The sequence below is a fragment of the Hevea brasiliensis genome, unplaced genomic scaffold (assembly GCF_030052815.1).
Source record: "Hevea brasiliensis isolate MT/VB/25A 57/8 unplaced genomic scaffold, ASM3005281v1 Scaf88, whole genome shotgun sequence".
Lineage (NCBI taxonomy): Eukaryota > Viridiplantae > Streptophyta > Magnoliopsida > Malpighiales > Euphorbiaceae > Hevea > Hevea brasiliensis.
Genome location: NW_026615308.1, coordinates 57,844 through 76,025, shown reverse-complemented (window position 1 = coordinate 76,025; position 18,182 = coordinate 57,844). Strand labels below are relative to the sequence as shown.

Sequence of the window (18,182 nt, the reverse complement as noted above, 5' to 3'; positions counted from 1 at the left end):
TCCAATCTCCACTAATGTAGCAAAACACTATCAAAAGATCAAAAGGACTTTCAAGGGTTGTAGTGGGGCTAAGGGGTGATAATGTGGCTAACAAGAAAGGGATAATGGTAACAAAATATGAGAATAATCAAATTATTAAAAGATCAAGACACACAATTTTTTTTTTTTTTTTGAATCATTTGGGAGAAGGAACTTTACAACTATTCACCAATGCTAGCATATAATTTTGAAGCTTTTAGAGGGACTACATAAATAATATTGAATTTGAATTACAATTGTCCCTTTCAATTCACCCCCAAACTCATTTCTTTGTGTACTTGGGTGGTGAATTACTTTACATACCATATTAGTCACTTCTCCCAACTAATTATTATTATTATTATTATTATTATTATTATTATTTTTTTTATTTTTTATTTATTTATTTTTAGGTGTATCTATCACTCAAAGAATTATTCTCATGGAGGGTAGGTAAGTGTTTGGGTTTATGGCTAGGCATTGATGTGGGTTCCAAAGGAATAAGAGGGATAAATGTAGGCTCAAATTGGTTCCAAAGGGAAATTTTTTAAGTGAGGTTGGCTAAGGCTAAGATATGGGTTTAAAATTCAAAGAATGCCTAGATCATTTCTTTTTCAAGTGTATGCTATGATTTCGCCTTGAAAGGTTTAGGAAGATTGTTCTAGGATTGGTGAGACATCAATTAGCTAATTCTTACCTTAGAGTTTTCTCTAAGCACTAAAAGTCAATGCAATTGATTGGGTGGCCCTTGGCTAAGAAGATATAAACCAAAGCAAGAATCTAATAACTTTACACCTATCTAGAACTTTCAATCCATCAAACCCTTCTAAAAGTAAGCTTAATTGCTCTTCAAAGCAATTCTCAATCCTCTAAGGATAAGGTAAAAAAATTTATTTTTATGATATGTATGATCTTAAAATGAATGCATAAATCGAATTAAAACTAAGTGTAATCTATATGAAAAACTATATGCAAATGTATGTATATGGGTATAGACATGTGTGAGGTTTATATATAAGTGTATGAATTATCTATATATGGATGAATGAAATGCAATAAATGAATGAATGAAAATTTTAAAAATTTTGCAAAAATTTTACCCTCACCCCCAAACTCAAATGAAACATTGTCCTCAATGTTTAAAATGAATACAAAGATGGGCAAAATTGTGTGAATTGCTCAATTAATGAAATTTATACAATTGAGGATTAAATCAATATAAGCTCAAGAATTCCAAAATTAGCTCAAAATGATATTAATAATGAAGCTTTTTAGAGAGAAAAATGTGAAAAAGAATCCCAAATGTATGAATTTACACTGCTTAAGATGTTGCTTAACCTGGTGCGTAGGGTAAAGCGAAAGCATAAGCATTGGCAACATACCATAAGCATAAATGGTAAAAGGGTAAGCTGTTACCTCCAAATGATGTGAAACAGATGCGGCTCAAAGAAAATTTGTGCAACTCATCAATGTCAACAAAATTAGGATTGAAGAAAAAGATAAAGTGCAAAAATAATGTGCAAGAAAATGAAAAAGTGTAAAGAAATAAAATCTAACAGTTAAATCTAAAATTAAACCAAAAAGCATTCATAGAGTAACTATGTCCATAGCAGAAAATAAAATAAAATAAAATAAAGTGAACTAAAGGAAAGAAGTGCAAGTATAATCACAAAAACTAATTACCAAAGTATTACAACTATTACTAAGGTTTGAAAATTAAAATAAACAGATTACAAAATAAACCTAAAACAGAAATTAAAACTGTGTCTACTGATCAAGCTCTGCTGTCAAGGCTTTCTTCTTTGCACTGTGGTGCCGGGTTACGTAGTAGGTTCATTGTCATCCGAAGCTTCAGAAGCAGTTTCCAAATTTTCTGTGAGGTCTTTCATTTCTTGAAACATGTCTTGGCCCCAATGATATAAATTGTTGTAAGATTGGGCCAGTTTGTTGTAAAGTTCCAACATTTGGAGTTGATGCTGCTTCTGTTTCTTTTTAAGAGATAAAAATCTCTTTTTAAGTTTCTTTTCTAGCTTCTTCTTTTGGTTAACCTACTGCTGACCCATGGTGTCAATTTTGACTTCTAAGCTTTTCAAGGTGGCAATGATTTCTGTGGTGTCAGGTGAGGGAACAGATGGCTGGACAGTTAAACTTGCTATTTTGGATTCCAAGGATCTTAAGAGGGACAAAATGTCTGCTGAAAATTGTGGTGTAGTGGTTGGTTGGGGTTCTGCTGGTGCAAAGGTAGTGGGGTCTGCTGTACGGTGGCTTGAGATCTTCTTTAGCAGTATAAGTATGGCCTACTTTCTCACAAACATCCATGTGCAGCAACATTGTGTTGTCTATATATGATTCACTGAGCGCAAACTTATATGGACTAGCATCAAAGCTAAATGAGTTTGCTATAGCAGTTATATACCCCCCAAAAACTATACTCCCTTTAGTATGCTTCGTGACAATTTGGTGCCAATGAGTAGCTATGAAATGGGCTGTGCTTACTTGTTTTCTCTCTTTCATGCACCACAAGAAAAATATGTCTCTAGCACCCACAATACTGTTACTGTGCCCCCTTCCTAAAACAGTGTAAGAAATGAACCTATGGAGGTATTTCAACACATGATCGACTATCCTAGAGGCTTTTGCAGTCCTCTGTCTATAATAACCCCCAAAAGGTGCAATATCTTTCCAGAATTGAACAGGGTCATAAACAGTTTGCTGCCACTCAATATTTTTATACCCCGAATCCTGAAAACAAAAAATTGCATTCATAGCATCCATGTCTAACTCCCTATCAATTCCAGCACATCGAAAATATATTACATCTTTATGCTCAGGCACTATTGGTTTGAAATTCAGCTTTAAGGAACTCAAAAATTCCAGGGTCAAATCCTTGTACATTGGTTCCCTAATCTTAGCAAAATTAGTCCAGCTGATAGCATCCAAATAGGCAAAAACAGAGTCATAAATGCCTAATTCTTTCAAAATCTGCTCATCCATATACTTGTTTGCCAAAATAGGTTTAGAAACTAATTTCTCATAGGCATTTTTCATATCCATATCCTTAAAAGCCCAAGGTAATGGAGAAATTACCTCCTCTAGGTCATTAGCAGATGACGCAGGTGCTGCTGGAGAGTGTAAGGGTGACTGAGATATAGGTGTTTGGACCGCTGGTGCTGGAGTTTGCGAGGAGGACCTAGTCCTTTTGCTGACTGGTTCAGAGGAAGGTTGGGGTGGAGAATTTAGGTCGAAAGGAACAGAGGGTACTCATTTCCGTTTTCCGACAGGGGTTTTCTTGGGTCTACCTGCAGCTTTTTGATTTTTGCCTTTGGTTTTCGTTTGAGTAGGTGCAGGCTCAGGCATTGTTTCTGGGGAATGAGTGTCGAGAATTGGTGTTTCAGTTTGCAGTTAAGTTTGCGGTGAGAGGGAAGTCGGCGGAATGAGGGTTGGTGTTTGGTCTGGGGGTAGTGGTGGCAACTGAGGTGGTGGCGATTGCGGCAATGGCGGCGCTTATGTGGGGGCGATCGAGGTAACCATGACTGGGGTTAGGGTTTATGGGTATGGAGGATGGGGTACCCATTTTCGATTGGACAGAGTATCGAGATTTACGGGGTTTGGGTTTGTGGGTAGACCACATTTTAGTTCTCACCATTTATTAAAAAGAAAGAAACCTTTCAGCTTCCCGTAAGAATTTGCCGAAAAAAATGGCGTGGGAAGGGAGTCGGCGAGGTTTATCGGGAGTTTGAGCAAGGCTTTTGTAAAAATGGCAGAAATTTTTGGGTTTTTTAAAATGTGGGGCAGACATGTGGTAATATGGGTCATGCTTGGGGTTAAGCATGAGGTTCAGCAGAATTTGCTTAAGACTACGCTGACAAGCAACATCATCAAGAAGTTTCAAAGAGGTTTTGGGAAAAATTTTAGTTTTACTTACCAAAAGCAGTCCAAATGCTATGGAATGCTGTCATGACCCTCAGCAATTACCATATACACACAAACACCATAAAATTTAGGGATTTAAGCTCATCATCTCGTAGAACTCATCAAACACTATATATTTCCATTTAGCTCATGCAAACATTTTTCAATTTAGGCACCAATTGTGACTACCCTTTTGCACACTTAATGAAATGATCTCCTTTCTGAACTTATACCAAAAGTACATTTTCAGCAGCATTTGAGACAAGTTTCAAACATTCAAGAATTGCAGAAAGGACATAGAAATTTACCTTTTTAGCAGCATGAACAGTAGCAAAAATCTGCAGACTGTAAAAACTAACAGCAATTCAAACAAAAACATGTAAATTCCTAACAGACTACAAAATTATATATACACTAAAAGGTAAAACTTAACAAACACTATTTTTGCACTTCAATAAAGCTCACATCAATCCTAAATATCAAATTTGATCCTCATTCAAGTTGCATTTTCACAGAATTTACACAAGACACAAAATTAAACATGTGCTATCAAGTAGATTGCAATATCAGTAATTTAGCACAAGTTTAAAGGTGTTACTGTTCACAGGTACTGCATAAAGTGCAGTATTTTGCTTTATACTTGCTCTCTTTCAATTCTTTGTTTTTGCTACAAGTGTCAATTTGCCCAATCTTCATGAATGACCTACAAAAGAATAACAAATGTCACTTTTGAGTTTAATGAGGGTAAAAACTGAAAATGAAATGAAATGAAAAATTAATAAACTATAAAAGGATACGCTTGGGTTGCCTCCCAAGAAGCGCTTGTTTAAGGTCTTAAGCTTGACCTTCCACTCCAAATCACCTAAGTGTCCCTGATTGGAGAACCAAGCCATGAAACCTCTACAACCTTTTGTGTGGGTTCTCCAATAATATAATGCTTTAATATCTGCCCATTAACTTTGAAAGTCCCTGAGGTTTCATTACCTATCTCAACAGCTCCATAGGGGTATACCTTTATAACAGTGTAGGGCCCTGACCATCTTGACTTTAATTTTTTGGGAAATAACCTTAACCTAGAGTTGTATAGAAGAACAACATCCCCTTCCTGAAATTCTTTCCTCCTAATATGCTTATCATGCCATCTCTTAGTTCTTTCCTTGTAAAGCTTGGCATTTTCATAATCATCCAATCTAAGCTCCTCAAGTTCATTTAGTTGCAACATTCTTTTTTCTCCTGCAGTTTTCAAGTCAAAATTCAGTGTCCTTATAGCCCAATATGCTCTATGCTCTAACTCCAAAGGTAAATGACAAGCTTTCCCATAAACCAATCTAAATGGGGTGGTGCCAATAGGAGTTTTAAAAGCTGTTCTATAAGCCCAAAGAGCATCATCTAACTTTAGTGACCAATCTTTCCTTGAACTATTCACTGTTTTCTCAAGAATTCTTTTCAACTCTCTATTTGAGATCTCCACTTGACCACTAGTTTGTGGATGGTAGGGTGTTGCAACCTTATGCTTCACTCCATATTTTTGTAATAATCTTTCAAATTGATGGTTGCAAAAATGAGAACCTCCATCACTTATAATGGCACGGGGAGTTCCAAATCTTGTGAAAATGAACTTTTTAAGGAATTTAATCACAACTCTAACATCATTAGTTGGAGATGGTATAGCTTCAACCCATTTGCTCACATAATCTACTCCAACTAAAATGTACTTGTGTCCAAAGGATGATGGAAAAGGTCCCATGAAATCAATGCCCCACACATCAAATAGCTCCACTTCCAATATATTTTGGAGGGGCATTTCATCTCTCTTCGAGATATTACCCATTCTTTGACACCTATCACATGCATTTACAAACTTCCTCACATCCTTAAACATGTGTGGCCAGAAGAACCCTGCTTGAAGAACTTTTTCTGCAGTCTTTGTCACACTCATATGACCCCCATAAAGTGAAGAATGGCAATCTTTAATAACATTCCCTATCTCCTCATCAGTTAAACATCTTCTAATCAGCCCATCTCCACATCTCTTGAACAAAAATGGTTCTTCCCAATCATAATCCTTCACATCAAAAAGAAATTTCTTCTTTTGCTGCCATGTTAGGTCAGGTGGAAGGATTCCACACACTAGATAGTTCACAAAATCTGCATACCAAGGGATTTTTGCATTCATGATTACTAACAGTTGTTCATCAGGGAAATAATCATCTATTGGGGGTTCTTTTCCCAAATTTTCTCCTTGTTCTTGCCTCAATCTAGATAGATGATCTGCTACCACATTTTCTACTCCTTTCTTGTCTTTAATTTCCAAGTCAAACTCTTGAAGGAGTAGCACCCACCTTATCAATCTAGGTTTAGCCTCTTTTTTCTGAAGGAGATACTTGATAGCTGCATGATCCGTGCACACTATTACCTTTGATCCCACAAGATAGGACCTGAATTTGTCTACTGCAAATACCACTGCCAAAAACTCTTTCTCTGTAGTAGAGTAATTTATTTGAGCATCATCTAAGGTCCTACTTGCATAGTATATTGCATACACCTTCTTATCTCTCCTTTGTCCCAAAATAGCCCCAATGGCATAATCACTAGCATCGCACATTAACTCAAATGGTAGTGACCAATCGGGTGGCTGCATAATAGGAGCAGATATCAAAGCTTCCTTTATCCTTTAAAAAGCATTCATACAATATCAAAATGGAATTCCACATCTTTACTTAATAAATTGGTAAGAGGTTTAGAAATCTTAGAGAAATCCTTGATGAATCTCCTGTAAAATCCAGCATGCCCCAAGAAACTCCTCACTCCTTTCACAGATGTTGGGGGTGGCATTTTCTCAATAATTTCTACCTTTGCTTTATCCACCTCAATACCCCTGTTTAACACAAGATGTCCCAAAACAATTCCTTCTTGTACCATAAAATGGCACTTTTCCCAATTCAAAACTAAATTGAACTCTTCACATCTCTTAGGTGCTTCACTTTTTTCAAGCTTTGATGATGAAGTTGTATCTTGCTTCAAGTCCCCAATCTTTTCAATATCAGCCATAGGCAATGGTGGATTTCCTTCCAAAATTGTAGCATATTCTGCAGCTTCTTCAATCTCGTCCCCTTTTTTGATGTTATGAACCAAACAAGCTTCTAAGGGATCTTAAGGATGTTGCTTTTTAAGCACTTCTCTGACCTCTTCATCTATCACATCAATTCTCAAGCATGAATTTGAATCATCTTTCTTTTTCATTGCTTGAAACAAATTAAATTCAACTTTCTCTTCCCCAACTTTTAATGTAAGCCTCCCATTTTTTACATTAATCACAGCTCCAGCAGTAGCAAGGAAAGGTCTACCAAGAATAATAGGAATGTGTACATCCTCCTCCATCTCCAATACCACAAAATCCACTGGTATGAAAAATTTTCCAACTTTCAGAGGAACATTCTCAATTACCCCAATTGGAAATTTAATAGACCTATCTGCTAACTGTAGTGATATGGTAGTAGGCTTCATTTCTCCAATCTTCACTTTCTCATAGATAGACAATGGCATCAGACTAACACTGGCTCCAAGATCATATAAAGCCTTATCTATACTGATATCCCCAATGTGACATGGTATGGAGAAACTTCCAGGATCTTTCAGTTTGGGTGGAAGCTTATTTTGCAAGATAGCACTGCTTTCTTCCGTGAGAGCTACAGTCTCAAATTCCTCCAATTTCTTCTTGTTAGATAAAATCTCCTTCAAAAATTTAGCATAAGAAGGCATTTGTGCTAAAGCATCAGTGAAAGGAATAGTCACATGCAAAGACTTCAATACCTCCAAGAACTTCCCAAATTGTTTATCTAATTTCGCTTTCTGAAACCTTTGTGGGAATGGTAAAGGTGGCATGTAGGCTTTAGGTGCAACATATTTAGGTTCTTCTTCTTTGCTCTCCTTCTCCTTACTTCCTTTTTCTTCCACTGAATTTTCTTTCTCAGCTCCAATTCTAACTTCAGCTTCAGTTTGTTTATCTCCTTCTCTGTTTTTCTCTTCTTCAATTTTCTCTTCAATCTTTTTATCTCCATTCTCCAATATTTTTCCACTCCTTAATGTAATAGCCTTGCAATGCTCCCTTGAATTTTCTGGCTAGCTTGGGAGCTTCCCAAATGCTTTGTTACTTGAAGAGCTAGCTTGTTGAGCTATTTGATTCTCTAACATCTTGTTGTGTGTTGCCATTTGATCCACTTTGGATTTTAATTGAGAAATCATTTCTTGTTGACTTTGATGGCTCACAAGTAGAGTTTCAATCATAGCTTTCCAACCTAGCTGTCTTGTCTGGTTGTGCTTGTTGTGGTAGAGGTGGAGCATGTGCATTTTGAGGTTTAGAAATTCCAGGAGGAGGACCTCTATTCTGCTGAAAATTCTGATGTTGTTGATATCCAGAAGGTTGCTGAAAATTCTGATTTTGCCCTTGTTTACCTCCCCAAGAGAAATTGGGGTGGTTTCTCCATGCTGGATCATAAGTTGCAGAAAATGAGTTACCACCTGGTCTTTGATTGTAGTTCCCCACATAATCCACTTGCTCACTTGAAAAATCTTGATTAAGTACAGAAAAATCTGCTGCACAATTGACATTTGCAGCTCCAACTTCTACTGAATTACTAGAACCTCCGGCTGAAGAATCTACTTTCATGCTTAGCTTGTCCATCTTCCTTGTCAATGCATCAAACTTAGCATTAATCATATTCATGGCATCAACAAACATACCAGCTGGTTTCTTAATCTCATTCCTCTCACAACTCCATTGGTAGTTGTTATAAGCAATTTTATCAAGAGCAGAAAAAGCTTCATCTTCAGATTTCTCCATAAGATCACCTCCAGAAGATGCATCAATTGTACTTCTAATAGTAGGTGAAACTCCATTGTAAAAGTGTTGAACAAGCATCCACTTAGGAATCCCATGATGTGGACATCTTCTTTGCAAATCCTTGTACCTCTCCCATGCTTCATACAAGCTCTCGTCATCTTTAGGTTTGAAAGAAGTCAGCTCATTTCTCAGCTTAGTTGTCTTGCTTGGTGGAAAATATTGAGCTAAAAATGCTTGAAAAAGTTCATCCCATGTTATGATAGAACCCGGTGGCAAAGAATGTAACCACTCTCTAGCTCGGTCCTTAAGAGAAAAAGGAAATAATCTGAGTCGAATTGCATCATCAGAAACTCCATTTATCTTCAACATATCACTGATCTCAAGAAAGTGTGCTAGATGCACATGTGGACTTTCACTTGGATTTCCTCCATTGTTGTACCATCTGACAAAGAGCAGGCTTCAGTTCAAAATTATTAGCTTCTACTCTTGGTCTTGTGATACTTGGCATGAAATCTCCAATGTTAGGATAGGCATGATCCTTCACAGAGCGGTTGTTATTGTTGTTGTTGTTGTCAGCCATTTCTTCTTCTAATTCCTCTTGCTCTTGTGCTCTTTCATGTTGTTGTTGAGCTTTAATTTTAGCTTTTCTCCTCTTAGATTCTGCTCTTAAAGCTTTTGCTGTCTTTTCTATTTCTGGGTCAAAGAATAGATTGATTTCTTCACTTTTTGTCCTTCTCATAAAATAAAGCACTTGAAAAACAAAATAAACAAATTCTCAAAGTAAAATGGTAAAAAGAAAATAAAATAAAATGCCTAAATTAACCAAACAAACAATTGTTCAATATCAAACAAAAAATCAAATCCCCGGCAACGGCGCCAAAAACTTGATGTTGACTAATCCGCAAGTATACGGGTCGTCTCAAGTAATAAAGTGATGAATCAAGTATCGTTCTCACGAGGATTTGCTGTTTGATTACCAAACTATGAATGAAGCGATTATTTGGGCTAATGATTAATGAATAAATGGTAAATGTAAATGAGCAAGGTAAATTGATTAATCTAATTGGAATGGGTAAAAGGGCAACAAATAAATTTTAGATCTAGTTTGCAATTAAACTAAATTAACAATGGGTAATTCAAATCAAAGTCTAATTATGCTAAAAGTGATTCCAGAGTTGGGGGTTTATGCGTAAATTAATTGGGATTTGTCTTGGGCATTCCAATTTTTAGGGAAAAATAGAGTTTGAAGGAAATTGATTCTAAATTCCTTTGATATCTTTTTCAAGCAAACCAAAGTGTGTTCTAAAATAACCAAACCTACTTTCGTATGTTATTTGATTACTTTAAAACCCATTAAGTTTTGTAACTAATAATTAATTCCTCTTAAAATCCTAGTTTATTTCTAAATCTAGGTTATTTTAAGTTCCAATCCTTGATTATCTATCAATGACTTTCACCTTTCGGTCCTTCAATCAAAGATTAACACAATACCCAATGGGTACCAACATTAGGCAAGTAAATCAAGCACACAAGGAAGGAATCAAAACTCATATTTATGTAAAATAAGGAAATACCCAGTCCAAATCCACAAATTAATCTAAAACATATTTCCCAACTCTGAAATATAAAGAAATTACTCACTCATGATGGTATTTACAAGAAAGATTGATGGAAAAGTAAAGAAAAACATGATAAAAGGACTAAAATAGAAAAACCCAGGTAGAAGAACCAAAATCTCTGGTTTCTGGAGCTCCAAAACTGGTGCAGCAGCTCCTCCTCCAAGAGAAAATGGCGTCTCCTCTCACTCTCTATTAAATTTTCTTTCCTTTTTGTCTTTCCTCCCTTCCCTCTTATGGCAAAAATAAGGAAACGATGATTTTATATCGTCCCAAAAGGTTGCCCTAAAAGTAAATAAGAGTCAAGCAGTGGATAGGAAATGATGTGTAAAATTATCCAAGTCAGCAGCACTATTCACGTTAGGCGATGCTTAGGGTTGGCTTAACCTAAGTAGCTTCTTAGCAAATTTCAGCCTCTAGTTGCACTATGCGCTTAAGGTTAAGCAGACCTTTAGCAAATCTCTGCAGACTTAGAGTAAAATGGACTTTTCTGCTCATGCTTGACTTGTGCTGCACCTTAAGCATTGCCGCTTTACCCTAAGCAGGATCTTAAGCAAAGTGTCAAGCAAATTTCGGCTGGTTTGCTCTTTCAAGGCTTGATTTCTTTAACTTTCCTCCATACTTAAAGAACTCCAAATCTCTTCAAATCACTTCCTATTGCACTCATTGATCTTCGATTTGCCACAAAATCCTATCAAAAACAACAAAATTACAAAAATCAAATATAAAGTATCTAAAGTTAACAAATAAGATAAAATAAAGCTAAAAACATAAAATACACTAAAATATGAGGACAAAATGAATGCAAAACTACCCTAAAATGCCTATATGAAGTGAGTGTAACAGTTTTCCATTGTGCACAAGCATAGGAATCTTCTTGTGGACAGGGTTATGTTTCACAAGTGAAGGGCTCTTGTTGGAGAGGTCTTCGTATATTGCTTCATGCTCGATACCCTTCAGTTTTAGCGCACAAACCACCCTTAATGAATATGGACTTGACCATGTCCTAAAAAGCTTCACTTCTTCTTCCATGGCAAATTTGATATCACTAACTACTACCTAGCCAGCTAATTCAGTGATCCAGTCCTTTCTTTATAATCAATTCTCTGGACTGATTCAGCTTCACTTTTCTTTACTCAAAAATTTTGTAAAAGTTTATATATAACAATAATAAAATAAAAATTAGGAAAAATAGACCGGTTTAATTCATCCCAAATAGGGAGAGATTTGTCCAATTCTTGTATATAGCACAAATGTCTATTTCAAATCAATGTGGGACACCCTCATGTCGAGGCATTAACATTTGGAATATAAAGTTTGTAGGCAAATACAAGTGATTCAAAGCAGAAAAAAAAAATTCTAATACTATATAAAGAAAATAGACCAAATCCAAGGTTTTCCTAATATATTTTATAAACGACTAAGCATATTTCTTGTTCAAATTGAAATCTAGTCTTAAAAAAAAAGGAAAGAAAAAGAAAGATATATATAAAACTATCGGATCATGCCTCTTGTTTTTATATATAAAAAAAAAAAATTCAGGATGCAGCCCAATAATTGGTATTTTTCTTTCATTTCTTTTCTCTTCACGTTGATTTTTAGGATGAAATAAAATAAAATATATGAATAAATGAAGCTTCCTTTTAATATGACTTCTCTATTGATCATTATGTCGGCAACTACCCCTATTTTAATTTATTTTAATTATATTTCTATTTTTTTATTTTTTATTTCATATTTTTTACCATTTCCTGAGTTATATATTAAAGATTAAAATATTGTAACGTTTTTATAATGTTAATTATGTTTTTAAATTATATATTTTAATTAGATATTGAGAGAAAAAAATATTAATCGTTGAGATTATTTATATTTTAAAAAATTTTATTTCCAAATGATGAGCCTTTACTGAACAATTTTAATTTATGTTGGCAACAGTATCAGGGCTAGGTGCTTTTTTCTTTTTTTTTTTTTTCTGAGGGCAATAAATGATATATATATTTTTTAGTAAAAATAAATAAAATATAATTTAGTGGATGTGTTGAATGACTTTTAATAAAAAAAAAAAGTTAAAATAAAATTTATCAAATTAATTTGATGGAGGTTAGCTGATTTAAAATTTATATTGACATTCGTCCACATACTTACCAATTTTATTAAAATTAAATATTTTTTTTAAATTAAATTAAAATATCTTTGTATTTTATAAAATTAAAATTTTTAGTTATTTTGTCAAAAAAAATTAATAAACTTATTTTAATTTTAAATATTTATACTATTTAATTCTTATAATTTTAACTATTTAACCAATTCAATTAATCCATTTGACCACGGTTAAAATAAATGATTAATATTTTCTTTGATAGAAATTTAATAAAAAAAATTAAATAGTTTAATTTTATGAAATAAGGGATGTTTTAATTGAGTTGTAAAATATAAAAATTAAATAATTAATTTTAATAAATTATAAGCATCTAATAGTAGTTTATTCTCATAAAAATTTTAAAATAATTAAATAACTTTTTAAACTATTTTTTAACATACAATCTCAAACGGACGCTTATACTTTTACTTGTAAATCCAAAGAGTACATGGGCAGGAAAGCCCAAGCCAAGCCCAATACAGAAGATAACATTAATTTGCGCACCCCAGTATTGGCAAATTAAAATAGGGATTGTTGAATAAGGGGTAACACAATTTTATAAGTATTTTTATAAAAATTATTAAATTTTAATTTTTTTTATAAAATTTATTAAATTTTAATTTAATTTCATAAAAATTATTATAACTAGAAATTAAAAATTTTTAGATTAACATGTTGACCTGTAAACTATTTTACAAATAAAATTATATTATTTTATTAATTTTTTTAAACAAAAAAGAAAATAGAATGCGTAAAATGCTTCTAGCTACACCTCGTCATTAAACCCCTCTCTTTTTTCTATTTCTTCTCCACAAGCAATTACTAGTTAGATAAATTTATTTATAAAATAATTGATAAGTAATAGATTAACCTGAAAATCTTTAATTTTCAGTGACTTTTATAAAATTAAATTAAAGTTTAATGAGTTTTATAAAAAAATTAAAATTTAATAACTTTTATAAAAATACTTATAAAATTGAATAACTGCGTGTAGTAATTTTTCTAAATAAGATGGTGTTGTTGGCTTTGTTTTGTTTTTATATGTGGTAAGTGAAAGCTTGGAGCTTCCCTTATTTAAAGTCCTCTTTGCAAGGACATCCTCTCGAATGGCAGCAAACTTGGCAATTGTCTCGGGGTGGCCAATTGTCTTGGATGATTGGGGCAATTGAGAATTCCTGAATCCTTTGTTGCAATAGTGGGAATTTTTCTTGGTCTATGAGTTTTAGACCAATTACTTCCTCAATTATACCCAAATAATAAGCAAGCCATCCCAATGCAAGATCCACTAACCCAATTTTCTCTCCTCCAAAGAATTTCTTTCCTTTTAGCTCCTTTTCTGAATATTTCAAGTTCTCCATTGCTTTTGGTATTTCTTCCTCTTGCTTTTTTCCTTGCTTCAACAAAATACCATATGCTATTGATTGGAACACTTGCATCAACAAGAATATTTAGTTTGAACTACAATATAATCTTTAGATTATATTAAATTTAATGTATATATCTCTCGATTTTTTAAAATTTATGATTTAATCCTTATATCTTAACTCTATTAAATTGAAAATTCTTTTATTTAATTTTGGGGAGGAGTATAAAAAAATATATTGTGGTTTCGCGTTTTGGTATATAAGGGATCATGATTTAAGTTTTGTTAATTTGATACCCTTCGCCCTTTGTTTTTTTTTTTATTAGTAAACATGGTCTAAATCTTTAGTTACTATTAAATAATGCTGACGTGGCAATACATATAAACGATATGTCAGAGCCACGTGTTCGTCATTTAAGCAATAATGAGCATCACACAAACACTCCATTAGCATCATTTTACGATAAGTAACGTTTTATATCATATTTGCTAAAGGAGAAAAATGTAGAGTATCAAATTGATAAAATTAAACAACGATCCCTCATATATTAAAACACGAAATCACATTGTATTTTTTTATATTTTTTTCCTTTTATGCCAATTTTCTATTAACTGTGAGAAAATATCAATAATACCCATAAAGGTAATTTCATTTTTTTGTCTCTGTATTATGTTAAAGTACATATGTGCCTTCATTTTTAAAAAATTAATGGTTTTAGTCCCTATTTTTTTGACTTTCAATTTGATGAAATTACATGAATTAAACCATTAATTTTTGAAAATTTAAAGATATTTATGTTAATTTAAATATAATTCAAGAATAAAAAATTAATTTACCAAAAGATGCTTTTTTAGCAGTTTTTTCCTCTAGAGAAATTAACTAATAAGCAATAATACCTTATCATCACCAAAATTAGCCCAAAGCGAGCCTTGGCTCGCTCATAAGGATCTTGAGGCAACAACGGAAATTGTTTCCATGTCTCGTCCGCATATTCAAGAATAACAAGAGATTCACAGATGGGTTTTCCATTGTGCAGAAGCACAGGAAACTTCTTATGAACAGAGTTGTATTGCAGAAGCAAAGGACTCTTGCTGGAGAGATCTTCAAACACTGTATCAAACTCAACTCCCTTCAGTTTTAGTGCCCATATCACTCTTAAAGCGAATGAACTTGACCATGTCCTAAAAACCTTGACTTCTTCTTCTGCCATAGCCTTTTTTTTTTTTTTGTCATCTCCAATGAGTCTGCCATTTATATACAAATTTTTGGCTCCATTCTTCTGCTATTCTCTGTACTTGGTCCTTATTTCATTTTAAAAAAATTAATTTTTTTAACCCACAATAATAGTTTTATTAAAATTTCATCCCCAACCCGCTTGTTTTTCCTTTTTGGATAGTGACTCAATTTTACCGAGGAAAATTTTTTGGTAATATAAAAAAATTCTAAAAAAAATTGTTAATATTTATTTGAATATTTAACATCTTATATGTCACGACCCAACCTATGGGCCGGACCGGCACTAGAACCTGGGTCAGTCTAAAACCCCCAAGGCCCATAGTAAGCCTAACTGTTCCTCAACCTAATTCTAAGACCAATTTGGGCCCAATTTCAAGAATTCAACCAGACAGAGTCCAGCCATAAAATGAACCGTTCAACGGGGAGTTTTTGACTCGCCCGACCTGTAAACACAATATATAATAAATTGGGGAGCTCAGCTCACCCTCCACATGCTCATAATATCAAAAGTCCAATGGAAACTCAGCTCCCTCATCCAATCCATCATACATACTGTTAATAATTTTACAGGTCTAATATAACTTTTATAATACAGATCCAAAATAAAAATAAGTACTTCTAGCACATATGGAGTCTAAAATTTAACTTAATTATACAAAGTACATTAAATATTATCAATGGACCTGCGGAGAAGAAGAGCAGGTTAGCCACAACAAATAATCCTCCTGTAGCCTGAAAAAATAGATGAACAGGAGTGAGCGTTCGACTCAGAGAGTAAAATACTAATTTTAATCATAATCTCTATGGCTATCTAAAGCTAATGCACCCTGTGGAGTGATATACAACATCCTCATAATTTTCATACAATTCATATCATAACAGTAAAAAGGTAATTTGGAGCACTCACACACCTAACACTGTCAAACAATACATATATGAGAGCTGATCCTCTATACAGCACTCTTAATCCAATCTCTGCCAGCGAGTGTCTCTCAAGATGGACTTTCGCTTAATAAACCAAATGTGGGGTCCCAGCGAGTGTCTCTCAAGCCGTGTCTACCCGTCCTATCCATACCCAATATCATACCACACACACGCCACGCACACACACTGCTCCAAATTACCACAAACAATATCCATGGTACTTCAACAATTATGAATGCAATATAAAATGTGCCTAGTGTTTAACTACATAGATACATATTTATAAGTGATGCATGGGCATGCTTGAACATATAATAATATCGAAATTACAATTAAAATTAATATTTTACTCACAGATTTAAATTGAGGTTACTGTGGCACCTGGGAGGAGGAGAAAGGCTGTTCCGGCTCACCTAAAAATTTTATTATAATTATTTAATACATTTAACTCAATACAAACTAAGAAAAGACAAAAGATGTCCTAAGTCGTGCTGAAAATCCTGCAAAGTCTCCCCTATACCTAGGACCTACCCAACCTACAAAAGGGCTTAAAACGTACTTCTATATCTACAAACCACACACCCATAACTCAATCACATCACATAGCCCCTCCTGGGCCCATCCAAATAGTCAACAATCATAATATGAAAAAATTACAGTTTAATCCTTATAATTAATCCTTTTGCAAAAACTACCCAAATGAGCTCTAAAAATTCTAAAACTTTGCCCCGCGGTCCTTAGCAATATTACTAAGCTAATTCAAAAGGAATTTTAATTTTCTAAGCTACCACGAATATTCTATGGAATTTTAATCCAATTCAAGTACTAGATAATTAAGAAAAAGTAAGGTTCGGGTTTACCTATGCCGATTCCGACCTCGGAAACGCGTTCGAGACGTTTGACAATGGTGGGATAGCCAAAATCTTGACCTAATTCTGAGACTTTATCAGTAGCCTGTCTGCCTGACTCGAAATTTACAGACCTGAGCAACCGTTGAATTTCCACGAATTGAAGGTACCTATGCAAAGCCCACAACACAGGGGTTAGTACATAATTTTTACGAAATTTTTTAAGCTCATTTAGTGCTCGAAAAAACATTACGAAGTTTCACGGGACCCACCAAAAAACAGTGTCAAAAAATTTTGAAATTGGTATTGCTACGAAGCTCTCGACGAGTGGAGTATTCCTGTGCTCTCGGTTTTCTCGTGGGGTTCACGGTTTGTGAGAAATTTATCCCAAAAGTCGAAATGGGCTAAAACTTTCCGGACAAAAATTGGGCAAACCGCTTCATGGATTTTGGTGTTCTTAGTGTCTATGGAAAGTTCTCGAGGTGTAGATGGGTTTTAACATAAGACCCGATCCGATTGGTGGCCGGATCGGCCGGAATCGACTTGGGAAGACGAAACGATGTGCGTGCACAGGGAGGACTTCGCGCGACTTTTTCGGCCGCCTGGAGCATCGGCCGGCGGATGGGAGGTGGCCTGGAGGTGCGCCGGCGTGTGCGGGAGGCTAGGGCGGTGGCTGGCCGGTGAGGGGTGGAGGAGAGAGAGAGAGAGAGAGAGAGAGAGAGAGAGAGAGGCTGTCGGGAACGCGTGGAAGAGAAAAGAAAAAGAAGAAGAGGGCCGTTACGATTCAACCGGTCCGGTTTAATTTGGTCAGTTCGATTCAGGATACAAAATTTTAAATTTTTACTCTGCCTTAGGATCAAAAACGAAATCCAAAAATTTCAAAAAAAATTTTAGAAAACTCAGAAAAATTCGTAGAGTCCAAATATATTTTTAGTTTTACCATGTGGTCTTTAAATTAATTTTTAAAAATCATCAAAGTTTTATATTTCCAAAAAATTGAACCCGATTTCTAAAATCCGAAAAATTTCAAATAATCTCCTAAAATTAAAATAAAATAAAGTATAAATGATTATCCATAAAATAATAAATTTAAAAATTAGGGGTGTTACATTCTTCCCCCTTTACAGAAAATTCGTTTACAAATTTTACACAAGGCAGGATAAAGTACAGAATTACACATTGAATAGATAAGGGTACTTGCTATGCATGTCCCTCTCTGACTCCCAGGTGCACTCTTCCACTGACTGGCTCCTCCACAAAACCTTAACCATAAGGATC

General features: G+C 34.3%; 1 non-coding gene and 1 pseudogene across 1 annotated transcript; one reads left to right on the top strand and one right to left on the bottom strand.

The window, feature by feature from the left end:
- Positions 1–4,157: 4,157 nt before the first annotated feature.
- Positions 4,158–15,106, bottom strand: LOC131177781 (probable glutathione S-transferase; annotated as a pseudogene).
- On the top strand, positions 8,862–8,968 carry LOC131177792 (small nucleolar RNA R71). The gene has a single exon (XR_009147081.1). It is a non-coding gene; the product is annotated as a small nucleolar RNA R71 (small nucleolar RNA).
- Positions 15,107–18,182: the final 3,076 nt, after the last annotated feature.